The following is a 19,629-nucleotide window of genomic DNA, read 5'->3' as shown; positions in this document are numbered from 1 at the left end:
AAGAGATCCCTGCCCAGATCCAGAAAAGTCTTCAGACAGATATATCCTCTGAACTAGCCAAGTCCTGCAGCCCACAGGGAAAGACAAACCCTTGAAGCTTGTTTTCCTGTTCCTTACAAAAGTGCTCAGATGCCTGGTAGATGGTGAATTTAAATCAGGAAAATTCTGCGCTTGGCTCCAATTGAAAATACCATGTACTGATATTTACACATCTCAAATTATGAGAGTGAAAAAATAAAACTCAGTCAAAAGAATTCTTTTGGGGATGCCACATTAAAAATAATAATTTCCTGCAATTTATCAAAACACATTATGGAACTCTAATCACCTCTTTAAAAAGTAGGAAATCTGCCAGGTGGCAAGGACATAAACTTCTTAATGAAGTTTCCAGTTCAGCTCTACTTTCAGATCACTAAGAAGCTGCATCTCTTCCAAAAACTACTGGTTTCTAGTCTTTAACTTTCAACAGCTCACCTTCTGGAAACAGGAGAGTTACTTCTATTTTCAGTAAGACATCATGAAAAAATGTTAAATGATAGCTCCAGCAGCCAACAGAGTGGAAGAAGAGATCAGCACATGATGATTCACACCATCTGTACAATCACCCACTAACCTATTTCTATTCTTCCACTGCCTGTACCTTCCTACCTCCCCTTTCTTCCTCCCTTCTTTCTTCCCACACGCTCTTCCCTCCCACGGTTTCCACCACCAAGCCCTCTGATTTAATCCCTTATTCTCTAAGCTCCTTTGCTCACTTTCATGCACCACATAAATCCAGACCTCCCATGCATGAACCTGGAGTGAAAAGTCTGTAATAAAGAATCAGTCACTGGACCTAATTGTCCGTGCTTTTTGCTGCAAAAGTTTACAATTTGTCCTAGAAGTTAGATTTTTCCCCTGATAGTTGAACCTTTGCTTTGCATGGGAGAAGGAAAGAGGCTGCCTGGTTATGAGAAATGTGGAAGGAGGACTCTGATGAAGCCTCCCCCAGCACATAACATCTCACTGAGAACACAAGGATGTTGATGAGGGTATTCAGTCTGGAAAATGATAAATCACAGAGACAACATAATGGCCAGACACATCCTCAGTTAGGGAGCACTCCTGGAAGGTGTGGATGTGTTTGCACAGTGTGCTCAGCACCCGAGTGCTCCGCACCCAGTGGTGCAGGAAACATCCAAGGGTAGCAAAAATGCTGGTGGAAAGGGGGAGTGCTGCCTAGGTGGGCATCCACCTCAGCTCCAGTAACTGCTCCCAGAAGCTGTTTGTGCTTTAATCAGTGCCACAGCAAGTGGCTTTCACCATGCTGCCTTCTTTGACATGCAAGACTCTGAAATCCTTCCTCCCTAGCCAGCAGGTCCAGCCACGCTGTTGTGTTTGTCACAGAGAGTGCAAGGAGCAGAGGATGGGGAGGAAGGTGGGCACACTCATTGCTCTGATATGCTTTCTGTCTCCTTATAGCCCTTTCCAGTTGCCTCCAGCTGGTGCTGGAGCCCACCCCCCACCCTCCCACACTCCCTCAGTGTCCTTCTTCCCAGCTTTCTCCAGCTGTCCCACTGCTGCCGGTGGCAAGTCTCAGCCACTGTCTGGAAAAGAGCAGCTGGTGAGAACTGGTCTCTGTCCAGTGTCATAGGAGCTGCCTCTAGGGCAGGTTCCCTTCCCATACTGGCCTTGTTATGGCTCCTGTGTTGCTCATGTACAGCCAACAGACAGACAAGTTGCATCCTGCCCACAAAGCCAGGCTGTCTGGGTATTCTCTTAGGCATCAGAAATAATTAATTCTTATATTCACAGGACACAGACTCAACTGGAAGGTGGAGTAAGTAACAGATTAGTGGTTAGGCAGTCTCTAAAAGAGATGTGAAATAGGAGTTTGTTAATGCTCCCAGGCAAAAGAGAGAGCTGCAACTCTGGGGCAATCCTGTGAAAAAGAGGTGATGGTGTCACCATGATTTAAGTGGAAACAGCAGCCAAGACTATGCCTACTGGTGCATGAGAGAGGGGGCTTTGAGAGCAGAGCATCAGACACAGCTCAGCACAGAAACTCTTGTTTCTCAATGCTGGTGAGGCACAAGCAGTTCATGCATGAGACAGAAAACAAATTGCTGAACCCTGTCAAAATTGAAGTGTTTCTGCAAATGTCCAGAGACTGAACCCTCAGAACCTTTGAAAAGCCAAGGATTCAGAGGCCTCCCAGCTGAGGTCATATCTGAGCCCTGGTCTGAAGGGTAACAATTTTGGGTGAGGGTGTTCATGGTCCACTGTGAATATCAAAGTTCTTCACATCATCTGGTGATCTTCCAGCCTTAGGAAAAGATGTGATCTTCAATAGATGATGGTTCAGATTTGAAAAATCCAGGGCAATGTACAACACCACATTTGAACTCATTCCAATTACAATTGAAAGACTGTTCCTGCCACAGAAATTAGGTACAATTTGGGACATATTTTGGCTTTGGTCCTGGGTTCTATCTTGAAACTCTGCTTCTGTGAAGAATAGTGGAATTGCTTAAGATGTTTGGACACTCTTTGGAGTGTATGGTATTTAGGAACACACAGTTGACTAAATTAAGAGGAAAACTTGAATTAGAGTTGCCTAGGTCTGTAGATAGAATTAATATACTTACAAGTAAATGGGACTTTCTGATCTCTCACATAGAGTCCTTACAAACACAGTGAATATAGTTGTGTAAGTGAAACACCACCATGTATTTCTAGTAAAATTATTTGTTTAAAATTGGAGTGTTTGGGTACATTGAGACTTGGTGATGAGCATTTCCCACATCTATACAATTTTGGAGTTTACAAAATTAAACAGCAATGTTGAATTTATGGAGTTCTATTTTCAGCACAGGCTGCCAAAGTTGCCACAGTTTCCAAGATTTAAATGAAGTACACATACCTCTACAACCTCTCTAAGAGTCTACCAAAAGTCATCAGTCACCAAATAATTTCATTCAGCTCTAAAAACCCAGTCAGTAGATTAAGAGATATAGGAGTGTCTTACTGCATGGAGGTTTGGCAAGTTAAGGGGTGTGGAAAGGGTGAACACTGTTTTCTAGGGAGTAATGAAGTGCACTTGGAAATTGATGAGATTTTTCTTTTTTTTTTCCCCTTTGCTCTCAGCTGCCCTTAGGAAGGCATTTAGGAAGGACTTTGCCTCCTGAACCATTGAGACTGGCACCAACAGATCCAAACATTTAAGCATGAGTTTCTTGACTCTGTTTTGCTCCCATTTCACAAGGACAAACTAATTTGCAAGATCAAAATGCAAGCAAAATTTTGGTGTCAGTTGCTTTCTCTAAACAAAAGATGCTAAGCCATATAGCTGAAAACTGTGCTGAACTTTTGCTCTGCACAGGAAAAATAAGATGCATGGATGGATGGAGGGGAGGAATGGGTAGACAGATGCACTAAACATTTCACCCCATACTTGAAAGCTAATGAAAAACACATTTTGTGGCTTTGACAAATTAACAGAGCAGAGCAACCTCGTTTTATATCTTATTTCCTGTTTTTCTAGTACATTTTGGCTTGGAAAGCAAACAGACTTGTGCACAGAGGAATAATGTGTTTAGATTTAGATTTGGCCAGAAAAGGAAGTTACGGAAGACCTTTTTACTTGGATGGAAATAATGTATGTTACTCTGATGTTACTCTATGGGATTCAGCTCTGTTGCTGCTTTCACAGCTGATTGCAATGTGCTAAATGTCCTGGTGCCAAATCTCAAACGGCTCAGTGAAGTCAGTGGGAGTTTCGGCTTAGTCAAATCTAAATGACATCTGAAGAAGGATGTTAGGATTTGCTTTGTCACAAGATCTTCACTGGCACCCTAAAGCCTTTACACCCTGAAAAAAAAGCATTTTGGAAGAGTCCTTAACACTCTGTAACTGAGATGTTTTCTGGAGCACGGACAGGCACTCAGGAAAACATCTGTAGGACCGTTTTCCAGTAACCCCATGAAACCACAGTGCAAAGGGCATTTCAAGGACAGACTAGAGTTGTAGCACACAGCACTGATGTCAGGCAAGCTCTCAGGGTGTGCAGGGTAGCAGGCAGAAGACTGTCCATGTCAGACACATCCATCTTCTCATGCTGGCCCTTTTACATGAATTAGGAAAGAAGGATGGTCTGTACAGCAGGATCAGGAATTCAGTGTTTCAAACAAAATCATCAGCTTTATTCTCAGCTGAGATTCTTATTAATAAAAAGCATAAACTCATGCCCTAGCTTTTGTGGGTTTAATTATCATCCTCCTGTAGAAGGTATTGATCTGCGTGGAATAAAATTCCTGAGCCTGACTCTTACCAGGGCCCCTTTACAGTGTCACAACCCTGTTCATCAGTATAAAACCAAGTTCATAGTTTTACGGGATTATAAAATGGCCTCAGTTGCTATTTATATGATTTTTAAGTAGTTGTATTTTTCAAAATGTTTCAGGCCTGTGTAGTCAGAAAATGTGAACTATATGGATCTAAACTAGCATACCAACAAAAAGAACTTTTACTATCTTAATCCCCCTATTTTTATACTACTCCCATGAATCATCACGTTCTGGGGTCTCTGGGGTTTTGAAGGGTTGTGATTCACATCAATTCCCAGCTCCAGAGGGTAAGAACTGTTGAGTGTTCTCCTCTCCTTGAAATTTCCATTAAGTATAAAGATTAGCATTAGACTGCTATGACAGCTTTGTAATCAGAACTTCCTTTCACAAGAAGCTGGCTGGAGCCACAGATGTTTCTTGTATTACATATCATAAAATACTCACCTGAATGTACAGATTATAGCCTTTTTTAGACATTAATCTGATCTGGGTATTGGCCAGCTGGACATTTTTGAGGCACTTGGTTTAACCAGCAGTCCTCTGCCTTCTCTTCATCCTTCCACAAGTATATATACTTATACACACACAGAATGGCTCAAAGACATAAATCAGGAATCCTGCTATGAATATTTTGAAGTATCCACATGAAGTCTTGTATGCTTCAGACCTGTGTGTCTTCCTGAACACAACACTGGCTCACTGGCATACACCATCTGGTAGGTTGACCCTGGCTGGATGCCAGGTGCCCACTGAAGCCTCTCCATCACTCCCCCAGGCTCGTGGGTAGAGATAAGGGAGAGATCCTTCAGTCATTATTGTCACAGGCAAAACAGACTTGACTTTTCCAAATTTATTAAATTTACTAACAATCAAACCAGAGTAGGATAATGAGAAACAGGCTGCAGTTCTTTGTGAACTGCATGATCCCCATGGGTTCACACCCTCCTTTGGGCATCCACCTGCTCTGGTGTGGGGTCATCCACAGGCTGCAGGTGCATTTCTGTTCCACCATGGCCCTCCATGGGCTGCAGGGGCACAGCTGCATCACCATGGGCTGCACCACAGGCTGCAGGGGAACGTGCTTCTGTGCCTGGAGCACCTCCTCCCCCTCCATCTTCTGTGACCTTGATGTCTGCAGAGCAGTTTCTCTCATGCATTCAGGCTCCTCTGCGCTCTGACTGCAATTGCTCCTGTGCAGTTACTCCTTTCCTTTCTCCTTAAACACGTTATGTCAAAGCTGCTGTCACAGATGGGCTCAGCCTTGGCCAGCAGTGAGTCCATCCTGGAGTGGGCTGACATTGACTCTGTTGGACATGGAGGGAGCTGCTGGCAGTTCCCTAAAGAAATCACCCCTGTAGCCCCCCTGCTACCAAACATTGCCTCACAAACTCCACACACACCGGTATATGCACACACATTTTTCACACCGAGGGAAGTCAAACAACAGAACAGATTTTCCAGAGATGCTGGGCAGCCTCCATCTTTCAAAGTTTTCAAGACCCAATGGAACAACCCCTGAGTAACCTTTTATGAACTCATGGCTCATGTTGCTTGGAGCAGCCCCTGGGCTGCACACTTCCTGACATGTCTTCCAGTTTCAGTTATTGAGTAATCCTGGGATTCTAGGACTATGTAGTGGATAGTTAGAGAAATATAAAATATTTTTTTCAGTGGCTTTGGGGATAAATATTAAATAATCTACACACTGTTACATTATAAATCCTGCTTGTGTAAACCAATGAAATCCATCTAATATCCTTGTTTTCTTTGAAGTTACAGTATTAATTTTAACTATTCCAACTAAGAATGCAGAGAGTTTAAATGTTTTTACAAAGTATCTTTGAAAATACACATTAAAGTTACCTTTCCTCCCCACCCACCCTGGAATGCATAGGGAAAACATTCCAGTCTCTCCAGTTGCAAGCTCCCAGTATATGGGACTAAGAATGCTTTTAGAGTAGAGGTGTACCTGTTCACACACAGAAGGGTGGAAGTACAGGCTATAAACCAAAGGGAAATCCCAACAGACAAAAGAACGATGAATGCAAGAGAGGAGAAAAAACATCTGGTGATATCTTCCCTCACTCAGTTCAATACTGTTTGTTGCTGTCCTGATCTCTGTTGCCAGCCATACACAGAGCATACAGCTTCCACTGATTCCCTCACAAAGCATTCCATGCCTCCTGTAACAGGTTTGCTGTATTACCTATTGGTCTCAGGTTGACAGTCCATCCTTCTTCTGCTCCTTTCCACTGCCCTACAAGGAACAGGGCAGGATATAGGATATTTCTAGCCCCTCAGTTTACAGCTACTCAGAGTTCACACCCTTTTCATCCTATCTCTCATGAGCTTTTGCAGTGCCCTTTCCAGAGAAAATAAACTTTCCGATTGCACAGTGATTAGAGAGATTATCCACATTAAGCATTCCCTTGTGAGCATGAACACAACAAAAGCTCAAGCTCATTTGAGAAACTCAAGCACTCTACTCCAACTGGGAGAGGTATTGTCTATCTCCTGCAGAAGTGGACTTTTAACTCCCCTGTTAGATTTAATCAACCATTTGTGTCTATCATCTTTTGCTTCCTGAGGTTTGCATGAATTTCGAAAGCTGCTGCTGAACCACCAGAAGGATTATATTTCTTTCTAGGGGTTTTTTAGACTCCCTATCTGTTTATCTCATGCTTAGCCTATTCTGAGATCCAGCTAACAATTAAAAGCTGATGCCTATTTTTTATGTTGGTAAAGCATTCCCTAAAATATCTGAAAGCAAACAGAAAGGTCTGCTGTTTCTTCAGGATATTCCTCCCTGATGTTCCTCCCACTTTCATGAACACAGACACTAAAATGACACAATATAAGATAGAACCTGAAGAAATGTTCATTTACTTGGAGATTTGACTCCAATGCAGAGAACTGTATAAGTCATAAATCTTTTTTACATAATCACCCCCCTTTTCCAGCCAAGCTTCCTTTTGTCCCAACAAATTATCTACAGGACACAGTTTGATCCAATATTTTGTTTCTAAGATAAATATTTTGATATTTTCTCTCCTTTCAGAAATTACAGGCAATGAGTTGTTTTCAATTAAGGATAAAGAGTTTGCTGAGAGCTTGGGAGATGCTTTAGAAGTTGGGTAAAAAACAGTTGAAAACTCTGATAGCTTTGGCACAGCACCAAGCATTACAACAGCAAAAACCCCATGTGATTACCCATTACTGCCATCTCCAAATGAAAGTGTTACATTGAAGTCTTCCTTCCCACTTTCTTAAGCTTTTCTGTTAATTGAATGTGCTTCATTTGGCATATGGCTGTTAAATCCATCATAGCAGATGTAATATCAACATGCCCACAAGAAAACAGTAACTTACTGAGTACTTAAATGTTGAATTTCCCATAAAAATTAAAGAAAAATTAATAGAAAACACCAGTAAATCCCATGTGAGTCATGGTCAATATAGTCACATATCAGGTAATATATGAAATCAAAGAATTATTATAAAACTACTATTTATGGTAAGGGCAGTAAACGCAATAGAAAACATTTAGAATTTCTCCTACTTTACAAAAGAAAAATAAAAATCCTAGATTAAGAAATATGTATATGGACTGTATATGAACATGACTGTATATGAAAATGTGTTCCCCATAATAGGAAAGCAAAGAATTATCATTTTGATCTGTTGGCCATGTTTCCTTGATCATATAGGTAAAAAATTTCACTATCAGATTATAACTGAGCCAGAATGTACAGCAGCTCAGTACACAAATCTCTTAGAAAACATTTTAAAACATAAGGCTTTAATTTTATTCCAGTTTTGCATAGGTGTTCCATTCCTGCAAAAGAAGTATAAAGGACAATTTTTTCCCAGCCTCAAATGAAGAGAAAGCTGAAGACCTAAGAGCATGGATAGTCTCTCTCTCCATTAATTCCTTTTTTAAGAAGTAAACTGTAATGCAAGTTTTGAGGGGCTAGAAAAGATACGTGCAAATAATGTGTTTAAAATGTGATATAATCAATTTAAAATGAATTTTTCCATAAGCAGAATTGTTAGTCTGAGTCACCCCAGAATCTTCAAGGGGTCAAAAGCAGAGTTACACTGCCTACCCATATGGAGTTGGTAATGAAGAATTCTTTTACAAGTCTTTTCATAACCTCACAGGACTTGTGGAAGAAATAAAAAACTTAATATATGTTCTGGCACAGTAGAATCAAACAGAGATTCAGTACATACATGGCAAGCTTTTTTAGTTTGTAAATCTGTTATGGTCAGATGAAAAGGATAATTCTGATTATAAAGTTAATACAACTACTATTATAAAAATATGTTTTCAAGATTATTCTTTCAATTATATATATTAATGGCTTAGAATAAATGATAAACATTCGGAGTTAAAGCAGTACCCTGGAGCTAAGGATTTTTATACTTTTATTAAATCCTTGTAGTTTAGTGATGTAACTCTACCATCTGATAAACAAGTTACATATGTAATGTTTAAATGAAATCTATTTTAAAAATTATAGCAACCCAACAACAACATTTACACTGTTTGAATTGAAGCATCTGTTTCAGGAGCCCCTGTCAATGGAATGAGTAAGGTTCCTCTGAAGGTTAACTAACTTAATCTTGCTTGAAAACCTGTTACCAATAATTATGCAAAGATTTTAAATATGAAGTGCATGACACCTGTGAAACTACAGTGGGCATATTTTCCTTCAAGATTTTCATTGCAATCTTTTGTTTTAAAATAGTCCTTGGCAACTGCTCTTTTTGGAACAAAATCCATGCCTGCAGTTTGTACTTATCTAGATTAATTCTTTTACTGTTTCAACTATTTGTCTTATCCAGCTCCTGTTGTTTACTGTGTCAAATTATGTCTCAGTTATGAATAGTTGCTTATTTGAGGTTTCCTTTGTGATTGTTTATGTGTTGAGGTAGGAAAAAATAAATCAGTCTTCAGCAAAAAATACATTATGAGTAACAGTTCTGAAGATTTTCCTTCTCCTCATTGAAGTGTGCTCTCTGCTTTCATTCTGGCAATCTAGTGTACCCCAGTGCAAATGAATCACAGAAGATTCAGCTTTTGGAAAGGCTTTGTGAGTCTTTGCCAAATTAATAGTACTCCTAAGACAGCAATATCTTGTTCTCCCTGACTTTCAGATTTAGCTGTTGCTGTCTTAAAATTCATTTTGTTATACTAGAAAAAACCATGTCCTTGCATTATAGGAAATACTATCAGCAGCATAATTGTTTGATGAACACAGACATACAGACGCCAACTAAATATGGTAAAACATACTGCAGTCCTTTCTGCATTTCGTTTTGAACATTAGGAAAAAAACTTACACCTCAAGATCTGGTTTTATCTTGGCTCTGTATTAGTGAAGAAACAAAGGGCCATAGAAAACTAAAATTATCTTGAAGAAAGTGATGACCCTGATGGAATGCAGTAGCTGCCACAGCTGTATTTCTGTATACACTGGACAATAAAATGATACATCATGGGAAGATTTACATCTCTTATGCTTTCTTGTGGAATTCTTCCTCTGCCCCTTGGAGAGATTCAGCTTGTATTTTAAATATATTATCAAGCTAGAGAATTGATTTATTTACAGCTCTATGATTTTTCTCAATACACCAGAAAAAAAGATCAGTAACAAGAAAGAGGTTTAGTAACAGCTACAAATGCCTTAGTTGGTCTAACAATCTTTATTTTGGATATCATACATTAAGGCTTTTCCAAAGTATATATGGCTTAACAGCAACAATCACTTTACACCAAGCCTTCATTCTGTAAAACATCCGAAAAATCTAAATAATAGTGTAGAGGAAAGTGCACAGTTTCCTTCAAATAGGATATGCAGAACCAAAATATGCTCTATGTATAGCTGATATAAAGATACATTCCATATGTAATGCAAGTCTCCTCTCTAACACAGTCCCTGTGTGAATGAGGTGAAGTTATCTGGTCTCCTCTTTGATTTTCTATTTAGAAATATAAATAAAATTGCTATCCTACCTCCTGGGATATTATGACAGCCCAATCAGTAAGCAATTTTGGGGTCCAGTATCAGGGATATGGAGTCAGATATACAATTCTAGATCAGGTAAGTCCTATTAATGTGTAAATGCCAAATGCTTGAAGTATCTTTCCAGAATGTTATCCTCACAATTTCCTGCAAGACATAACTGTTTCAGTTAGTAATAACAAGATAGCAAGTTTAGATCATCATGTTGTATGTTGCTGGTAACAGGCCAAAATTGTAACAGAAGTTAATAAAGAAAACAAGATGCATGTGTTTTCAAGTGAAATATTAAAAGTAACAAAAAAACTCTCTGAGTTGAGAAATGCAAGCAGATGGAAAAAACTATTATGTAAATGCATGATTCAGAGTTTTCCTAAGGAAACAATTTGACCTGAAAAATCTAAAACCGGAATTCAGCCACAACACAGATGCATGCCAAAAGCTTGATCCTTACTCCTTGTTGGAGTGCTCTTTAAAATTGCTTAAAGAATACTATTTAGAGGTTTGTGAGATCCCCAGTACATGACTTACTCATTTGACTTAAGTTACAGTGCCATCTACTGTAGTAATAGACACAGAGAGTTCAGATCTATTCTAAAATTTCCCTCTCCTGAGCTTATTTTTCATTTATATTCCACTGTAACTGTAATCAAATCCATCTATGACTTTACAAGTACTCAAAGTCATGTCATATATGAATATAAATGGAAGGACGTCCAGAGTTAAAACAGAAAAGTTAGAATACAGTTTTAGGACAGACATATAAACTACAATGAAGATTTTTGAGGGTGTGTAAATCTTGCTTCAGAGCTCAGGATGGCCAAACAGAAGGCTTTTTTCTGTACTCCACTGAATGTACTTTCTGCTAATCTTAAATACCTTCCTACCAAAAGAGAGGCCACAGAGTCGAATTTTGTGCCCATCTGCCAGAGCAGGAATGCAAAGTTGTAGATTTCCATACACAGGAATCCCAGTGCTCCATAAAATACATGAAATATCCCAGTACATTCACATTGCAATCTCAAAGACAGAACTGGGCATGGAAACCTTGTCATTTTGTAGATAACTGGAACACACTGAAAGGACAGATGTTAGTCAGAGACAGTTCCTCTGATTCAAGCAAGATAAGGGCAGAGAAAGAGAGCAGTTTTCAGAGATCTTTCAGGCATGTTGATATCATGACTGGGACATAACCAGCTCTTAGGACAGGTGTAGTACACACACAGCTCAGATTTTGTTGCCCATGTTCATTGTGCTGCCGTAGTCTGGACAGCCCTGCAGAGTAATCAATGATATGCAATCATCCAATTTTTCTACATGTTTATTAAATCAGAGGTAATTATGTTCCAGAGACTCTCATGCAAATGTGTAAATACATCACATACTAGAATGGAATAAAAGGTGCTAGCACTATTTCTGTGTCAGGCTTTAGTTTTCTAGATGCAAAGAAAGAAACTATGACCCTGAAAAGTGAGGTTTTGTATAATAATCATAATTTTTATGATTTTTGTTCATACTCTAGACCACATCTACTAATTTACTGAACCTGCAGCCAAATGGTATTTCATATTTTCTCAACACCTTTGCTTCCAAATAAAGTCAGGAGAATTCACATCCAAGATGCACCTGGTTGCATCACCAAATATCAAATTTAATACAAGACTGTACTGCTTTGTGTCTTAGACTGATGGGGCTCCCTTCTCTTTGTTCTCTACTTGTTCTCTACTTCTCCAAACCAGCCTGCCCTTTCTGCTGATTCCTCAGACCTTTTGGCAGCTGACAATTGCACTGCAAAGGCTGCAGAGATTTACAGCTGGTTAATTCCCTCTTTCCAGTGAACTGCATTGTGCACCCTGCTCCTTTTCACTTGTATTGCAAATGTAAATGTTGGAAGTTTTACTGAGCAATGGAAAACAGACCTTAATAAAACACATGGTGCTGTAGTTCACTGAGAGGTCATCTCATATAAAGACTGATGCAAGTTGGTTGAGTCTCAGATGGGGCTTCCCCTAAGGATTTAATTCCATATCAGCTGGTTTGACACTGGGCTTTTTAGTAAGCTGGTGTGAAATATGTTACTGCTTGAAGGCACTCCTGTTTGAAAGTCCTCTGTTCAACACGTTTGTAGCACATGCACCTGAAGGAAAAAGAAAAATAATTTTTCACTGGCTATAGCCAGTTCACCAGAACTTCTGAGGGAAAAAAGCCCAACAAAACTTCAACAAAACAGACAAGCTAAGGTGCTAAGCAAGGCCTTATTTTCACTATTGTTTGGAACTATAAACCAGAATCGCCACTGAGAGAAGTCACCCTGCCCTTTCCAGACCCTTGTGTGTGCAGCCCCCACCACTCCCACCTAGTCACACAAAGGATCCTAAAGCCTCATGTCAGCTTTATTCTTTTCACCATTTTGAGTCAGATCACTGCTGTGACCCAGTTCACCACAGTCTACACAAGCCAGGACTTTACTGCTAATTAAGAGAGTGCCAAGCAGTGCAGGGGGACTTGCAGCTACTTTCTTTAGAGCTGGTCCCTCTGGAGAATGTCTCCTTCCTCCCCACAAATCCCTGGCCCTTGAACAGTTCACACATAGTACCATTGTGGCCCCAAGTCATAACTGCTCTTTTGTCTGCTTTTCCTCACTTCAAAGAGTCTGAAAGAATGGGATGGCCACGTTGCAGCTTACCAGGAGAGGTTTTCTATTGCGTGAAACAGTGAGCATGTGTGGCACACTCTGCTATACCACGGCCAGGGAGGGCATTGATAACAGGAGAGAGGGAGCCAGAATTAACAAAGTCTTATCTGTCCCACCCAGTCAGGGGTGCTCAGGATTAAACTGTGTCATGAGCCAGCCACTGCACACAGGGAAGGTGCAGGCAGAGGAGGAGGGGCTGCAGAAGGCCAGCTTCCCTTCCTCCAGTGGCAGCCTCCACTTGAGCGCTTGGAGCCCTTCAGCTTGGAAGGGTGCTGTGAATCCCATAGCAATGATGTGTAATAAACTTATATTAAAGAAAGGGTACATCATTCCAAGGAGTTAAAAACTGCTGAGCTGGCTTTGGGAAATGTAAAAGATGGGTGAGCACTGATGAGCATCAGTTCAGAAAATAAATTGCTTAGTTTCAGTAAACCAGGGCTCTGCTTCACTGCTCAGGGCAGAGCAATTGAGTCTCTATCATGGATGAAACCCTGCAACTAAAAGCTGTTGCAGTTCATCTGTGTGAAATTATATGTTGGTGATACTGAATCTTTACATGTTCAACCTTGGGGCAGAGAATATTATTTGGGGTGTGTGGCAGTAGACAGCAACCTTACTACCTCTGCTAAAAAAAAATTACTGAGTTTATCTTCAGAGCCATTCATTTTTAGTTGCCATAGAAACCACCATTAGAGCCATTTTATATCTAGCTGACAAATCCCATGTTTTCTGATATGTCTTGCTTTTTTTTTCCTCTTTTTTTTTATCTTTTCATGTCTGATTTTTAATTCAATGCAAAATGTCTGACAGAGACATAACTCCTACCTGAAACACAGATACAATTTCTTTTCTTTTTGTCTGCGAATTTCTCCATTGCTCCTAATATATATGTGCTCAATTCATAATAAAATTATATACTCCTACTTGAAAATAAAGAAAAGAAATAAAGACACACATATGAAACAAGATTACAATTATAGGAACTGGTTTATTTTCTCTTGCAATAAAGTATCAGATTAATATTAGGATGAGATCTTTCTTCTAATAGATTCCCAACTGTTCTCCTAGTTTGCTCCTCTTCAGTTATCCCAAATGGATTCCAGGCAGAAACCAGGAGTTTATATTTAGTTACTTGCATTTTAACTAAGTCAAATCACTTTTTTTTTGGTGAATGTTTTCATTGATTGAGGTGTTCTTCCACTAATTCTGAAATTTTCTAGGTTTTTGTTTTCTTTAGTAATGATATCCTGTGACCTCACACCTGCAGGAAGAGAAAAACAATATTTTTTAAAATGTCCATTGATTTTGAGCAACTCAAGTATAAAAAGATGCTAAACTTCACCAGTGTTTCCTGACTACTGCTGGTACTGCAATGACTGACATTCTAGATGTCTGGTTCTCACAAATTCAATAGGTACTTTGGAAATTTGAGCTCAAATGTCTCCTTTTGATTAAAATAAGTGCCATGGTACTCTTAACTAACTTACAGAGAGAGAGTTAATAAATAAATCATAGCACTTGTAAATTATATAATTACTTCAGATTTAAAGTGTTGGGAAAATTCTAAGTATTTATGAGTATTTTGTGTATTTTTGGTAACTCAAAATGAATTTGGGCTAATTCAGAATGAGACCTTCTGTGCCAGAAGTTAATTATTACATATGTAATTTTTTTATTCCTAAGATACCCTTAAAATTCCTAAAGAACTAACCTTGTTGAGAATAAAGAATACTTTTCTGCCACTAAGCTGTTAACAGCAAAAGGATGTTCTGTTCAGACCCATGAAAACAATGCTGAAGCAGTCCTTGAGAATGGCCTGGGAAACCATAACTTTGCTGTATGACATACAGGTATTCTGACATAAAACCTGATGGTATCAGCCCAACAGTGCTCATGGCTTTCATCAATTCATATTCTGCTTATTTGCTTCCCTTTGTGGTGTTTAAATCTAAACCTCTGTTCTGTAACAACTGCAATCAATGCACACATAACTGTTTTATGGTGATGGCTCCTCCTCTGGGGTGAGTCCCTGATTTGTAGAGCAGAAAGAAGCTGCCATGGGACTTTAAATGGTCATTTATTCTGCAGTATCCTCAAGACCAAACTCCTTGCTACCTGTGCAGCCTCATGTCCCTGGCACTCCTAGGGATTGTTGGAAGGAAAACCCGACCCTCTGTTCCCCTCTGCTGCTTCTGCAGGCAGGATGGTCCCTATGAAAGCTGCAGATGAGAGTGATCCCTGTTCCCTATAGCACTTCTGCAAAGGTACCTGGCACAGCCCATCCCACTGCACCTCCCTACCATACCCCAGCACAGCCACTCCTGAAAATGTCAGTGGCACAAATGGGACAGCATCTCCTCAAAATCTTGGTGCCACAAATGAGACACTCAGCTTTGCTGGTGCAATGCCAGCAGTGGGATAGGGGCTGGGACCTGATATCCTGTCCCTACAGCAGGAGCTCACAGAGGGCACAGGCAGGGACATGTCCTCTGTGACCCTTGCCAAGTGCTCATGTGAACATCGCTCAGCAGAGCTGCAGGGACGTGGATCAGGGCCAGAGTGACAATGTTGGCCTGCTCTTTGAATAATTCCAGTTCCAGACTCGTTCTGCTTATTTATAACACAGTAATGACAGATACTACCCCTCCTGAAATCTGGAAGTGTTCAAGTTTAAAAAAGACCAAACCTGAATATTATGGAGTAGGGTTCCTTCTCTGAAAATCTATCTCTAAATAGCTCAGCTTGACAAAGAGGAAGCCTGGAGAACAGACTTGTGACAGCCTGTGCCCAAAGCACTAAGGCATGCACGATGCATGGGTGAGCAGTGAAGATTTTATCCAAATTCAGAGTGGCTCCTGGTATCAGAAGTAAACAGAAACTATGTAACAAAGTTATCCTTGAGCTTAAATTCTTTGAAATATCAAAGAACATCCTAAAGTGGTCTTCGTGGTGCTGTTCCTTTATTTGTATATGCATACAGCCAATTCAGAGAAAGAAAGATGTGTTTAATGCCGTTAACAAGTTTAGGAGGTTTCAATCAATTTAGAAGAGGAGTAGAACTGCAGAAGGGAAAAATAGATTAGTGACAGTCTTAAGGGTAAAAATGAAATTTTAGAGACAGGTTTTTAAACAAGGGAATGTGAAGCTATCAAAAAATAGGATATGATATTAAGCTGGAAATTCAATTTCATACTTTTGCTGAAGGTAACTGAGCCCTCTGATTAGCAGCTCATATGAAAGTGGATTCAAATGAGGCAATTGAATTTATTATCACCTTTTGCATTATACTTACCTTCTCTAATAAAGTTTTCTGCCTTGAGGGTTAGATTATGCATACCATTTGCAAATCATATCCTGATTAACCATAATTTTCAACCTGGCTCTGAACCAGGGAGTGAACAGTTGAACCAAGAGAATCAGCAGACTGACAGGCACTTACAGAGGGGAAAAAAGATGGAGCACAATGCTCACATGTATGATCCTAAAACAATTGAATACCTATAAAAAGACAACTCAGAGCAAGCAATGAATAATGCCAGCTATTTTCCTACAATAGCTCTGTCAGTAGGAGTTCTTGTAGATGCCCTTTGGATGCAGTTTTATATTACACTTAATCCAATCTAACTGTGAGCTGCAACCAAAAGATGAGGTAATATTCCCTCTTTCCCAGCACAGCCTGTTGCTACCTCTGTTGGGAACACAATTGTCTCTTTTCATGTCAGCCTGCAGTTACACAAGAGTTAACAAAACCTGAAATTTTGGCCTCTGAAAGCAAATATGCAGAGTTGTGCCTGTTTGCCATCTCATTTAGAATATAACAATTTTCCCACTTTCTGTCTGTGGAATTTTATAAATGAAAGCATTTCAGTGGAAAAAAACCAATTTCTTATAGCTTAGAGTGTACAGACATTCACCATTTGGATATTTTACTGGGAGAAAAACAAAAAAAGGGCCTGTAAATTGGCTCCAAAAGGATCTGGAAAGATCAAAGCTTTCAGGACTACAAGTAAAGAAACAAAACATATTCATTGCAGTTGGACTGACATAGTTAGGACATAAGTTTATATAACAAAACATACACTACATTTCTCAACTAAGCTGAGGTCTCCTCTGATTTTGAGTACTATCCTGATTAACACAGCCCTTTTATATAGCTTAGCTTTTCACTTTGTTGCCTATAACATTACTGCATGAAAAGTTTATGCTGATATTGAAATGAAAGTCCATTTGAAAGTTCCTGCACCATCCATTCTCAGTCTTGATTCCTCAGGTGAATTCTACATAAATTTATTTTTCAAAATATAAATGTATATTTTTGCCATGTTGATATTGGCAAAAATAGGTTAATGTTTAAAAAGCACTGTTATATTGAAACTGGTTCTGCCACTCTTAACTAAAGTAATATATTTAAATATTTTTGAGATAATCACATACAATAAAAAGGGCTGGGTAAAATAGTTCTCCTCCCCTTTGTCTTGCAGCAGGAACAGCCTAATAGAAAATGGTCTGAAATGCTTTGAAGAGGAAGGTATGGAGAGTTCTGTTAGCTAACAAGATGTGTGTCACAAGATCCTCAGAGAACCAGCTGCTGCTTTTATGTTCAAAATGAGGATTATATCTGAATTTGCATCATTAACAGCACAAGAGACTAAAGGAACAATATACAAATAAATAGACTTTCGGGTATCCATGAGAAAGAGGGATTTGTAGGCTACCTTCTTATGTAGAACTGTTAGAGTCCCTTTTCCCCCTTCTTTTGCTATTAAGGGAGCTCCAGCTGTCATCATCAAGTGACAGAACATCCCACGGTGTGAAAGAAGAACTGAAGGAAGACAGCAGTTCATCTGCTGCCACTTGTTCCCGTGGTGGGCTGAGGCTTTGGAAGGTGTGCAATTACTTCATGAGTCGGGGCTCCTGCTGCCCCCAACAAAATTTATGAGGACACTTCTCCAAGACGATGCTGTACTGCCAAAAATTCTTTCTGTCATGATCACATTTCTATTTCCAGCCATGCTTCACCTCAGCCTCCTGAATTTTAGGGGGTGAAGGACAGCAACATTTTGTCTAAATAATTTAAACGTGTACAATACATAAAGCATTAACATTTTCTCTGGAGTAGATCAACTCTGAAGTTGCTCCCTTGAGGCACAGTAATTCACAAAGAAGCTATTGATGACCACAAGAAAGAGGAAGACATATTTAGTAAGTCTACTCATGGAAAGAATGAAAACACAACAGCAAATAAATAGAACAGCTTGCATAATATTTAGTCTCCTACACTGCCAACAGGATTTGCTTAGTAATACACATAAAAGAATAAAAATTATCATAATATACTCTGTAAATGACTGTGGACAATATATCTAGCAAGTCAAACTATTTAAGAAGGCTCCAAAGTGGAAAAGCCCCCTGAGCATGACAGAGCATATGGGGGTCCACAGGCTTCACTGATCATCCTTCATTATCACAACGAGCACAGCAGTTTCTGATGTCTTCTCCTGCCTCTTCAAAGGCCCCAGATGGGATCATTCAAATGCCAGTGGTAATCCTTGAGGTGGTTCTGAGGTGATGATGATGACTTTTTCATTCATATTTCATTTCCTCGCCCTTTTAAACTATCTATGGGTAATACTCAGGAGCATACAAAACATTCCATTGCACACAACCTACTATTTGCTGTTATTTTTTAATCTGATCATTAGGACAGCAAGGCACTTCTTGATTTCAGCAACTTTATTTAGCATGTCCAGAAGTGGTAACTGTCACAGTGCTTCACTTTATTCTCTAGAAGACTAGTTACTAAATCAGTTCACCACTAGGAAAGTATGTGAACCTAATCAGATCTCAACACTTTAACAGTATCTGCATGGACTGTGAGAAATCCAGAAGAGTGGATTCTCCTTGCAAAACCAATCAATCATTTCATTCACCAGCAACTTGTGCATTTATAGATCTGAAGATGTACTTTTAACCTGTGATCAAATGTAGTAGTATAAATCATAACTGCAACTAACAGTAGAAGTTCAATAAATATGTCTTGTTTTTTTGTTCCTAACTACCACCTCGAAAATGTTTTCTTCTCTGAACTTTACCAAAGGGCTCACAATCTGCTAGTTTGTTCAACCCAGAAACTCCAATAAAAAAACCCTTAAATATAGTATTTCTGTCTTCTGGAATTAACAGCAGGAATGACACAAGATCTGCAGTTGATAAATTCATCATGTCATGAGTTGGATAAGAACACCAGGAATAACCCAAGAATCTACATACCTGAAATATATCTAGACTGTCAGCAGGGGTGCTCCACAGTACATCCTTTGTTTTGGATCTCTAATTTTTTAGCTATTTTTTGGTCTGTTCATATTTCTTTTCCATGGACATAGCAGTGTGGGATTGCAAGATAGACAGAGATGATCTGCACACAGGCCCAGGACCCAAGATGAAACCAGTACACTTTGGATGCTGATCCACACACTGTGAAGCACTTCCAGTCATGAAACAAGAAACTTGAGTCAAGCTAAAAATAACACTTTTATTCATTGCAATGATGTTTTAACATCAGTTTGATTCAGTCTGAGAAGCA

This window comes from Agelaius tricolor, unplaced genomic scaffold (genome assembly GCF_023055355.1).
Source record: "Agelaius tricolor isolate 1412-34295 unplaced genomic scaffold, bAgeTri1.0.p SCAF_3, whole genome shotgun sequence".
NCBI lineage: Eukaryota > Metazoa > Chordata > Aves > Passeriformes > Icteridae > Agelaius > Agelaius tricolor.
Note: the sequence above shows the minus strand (reverse complement) of the source record.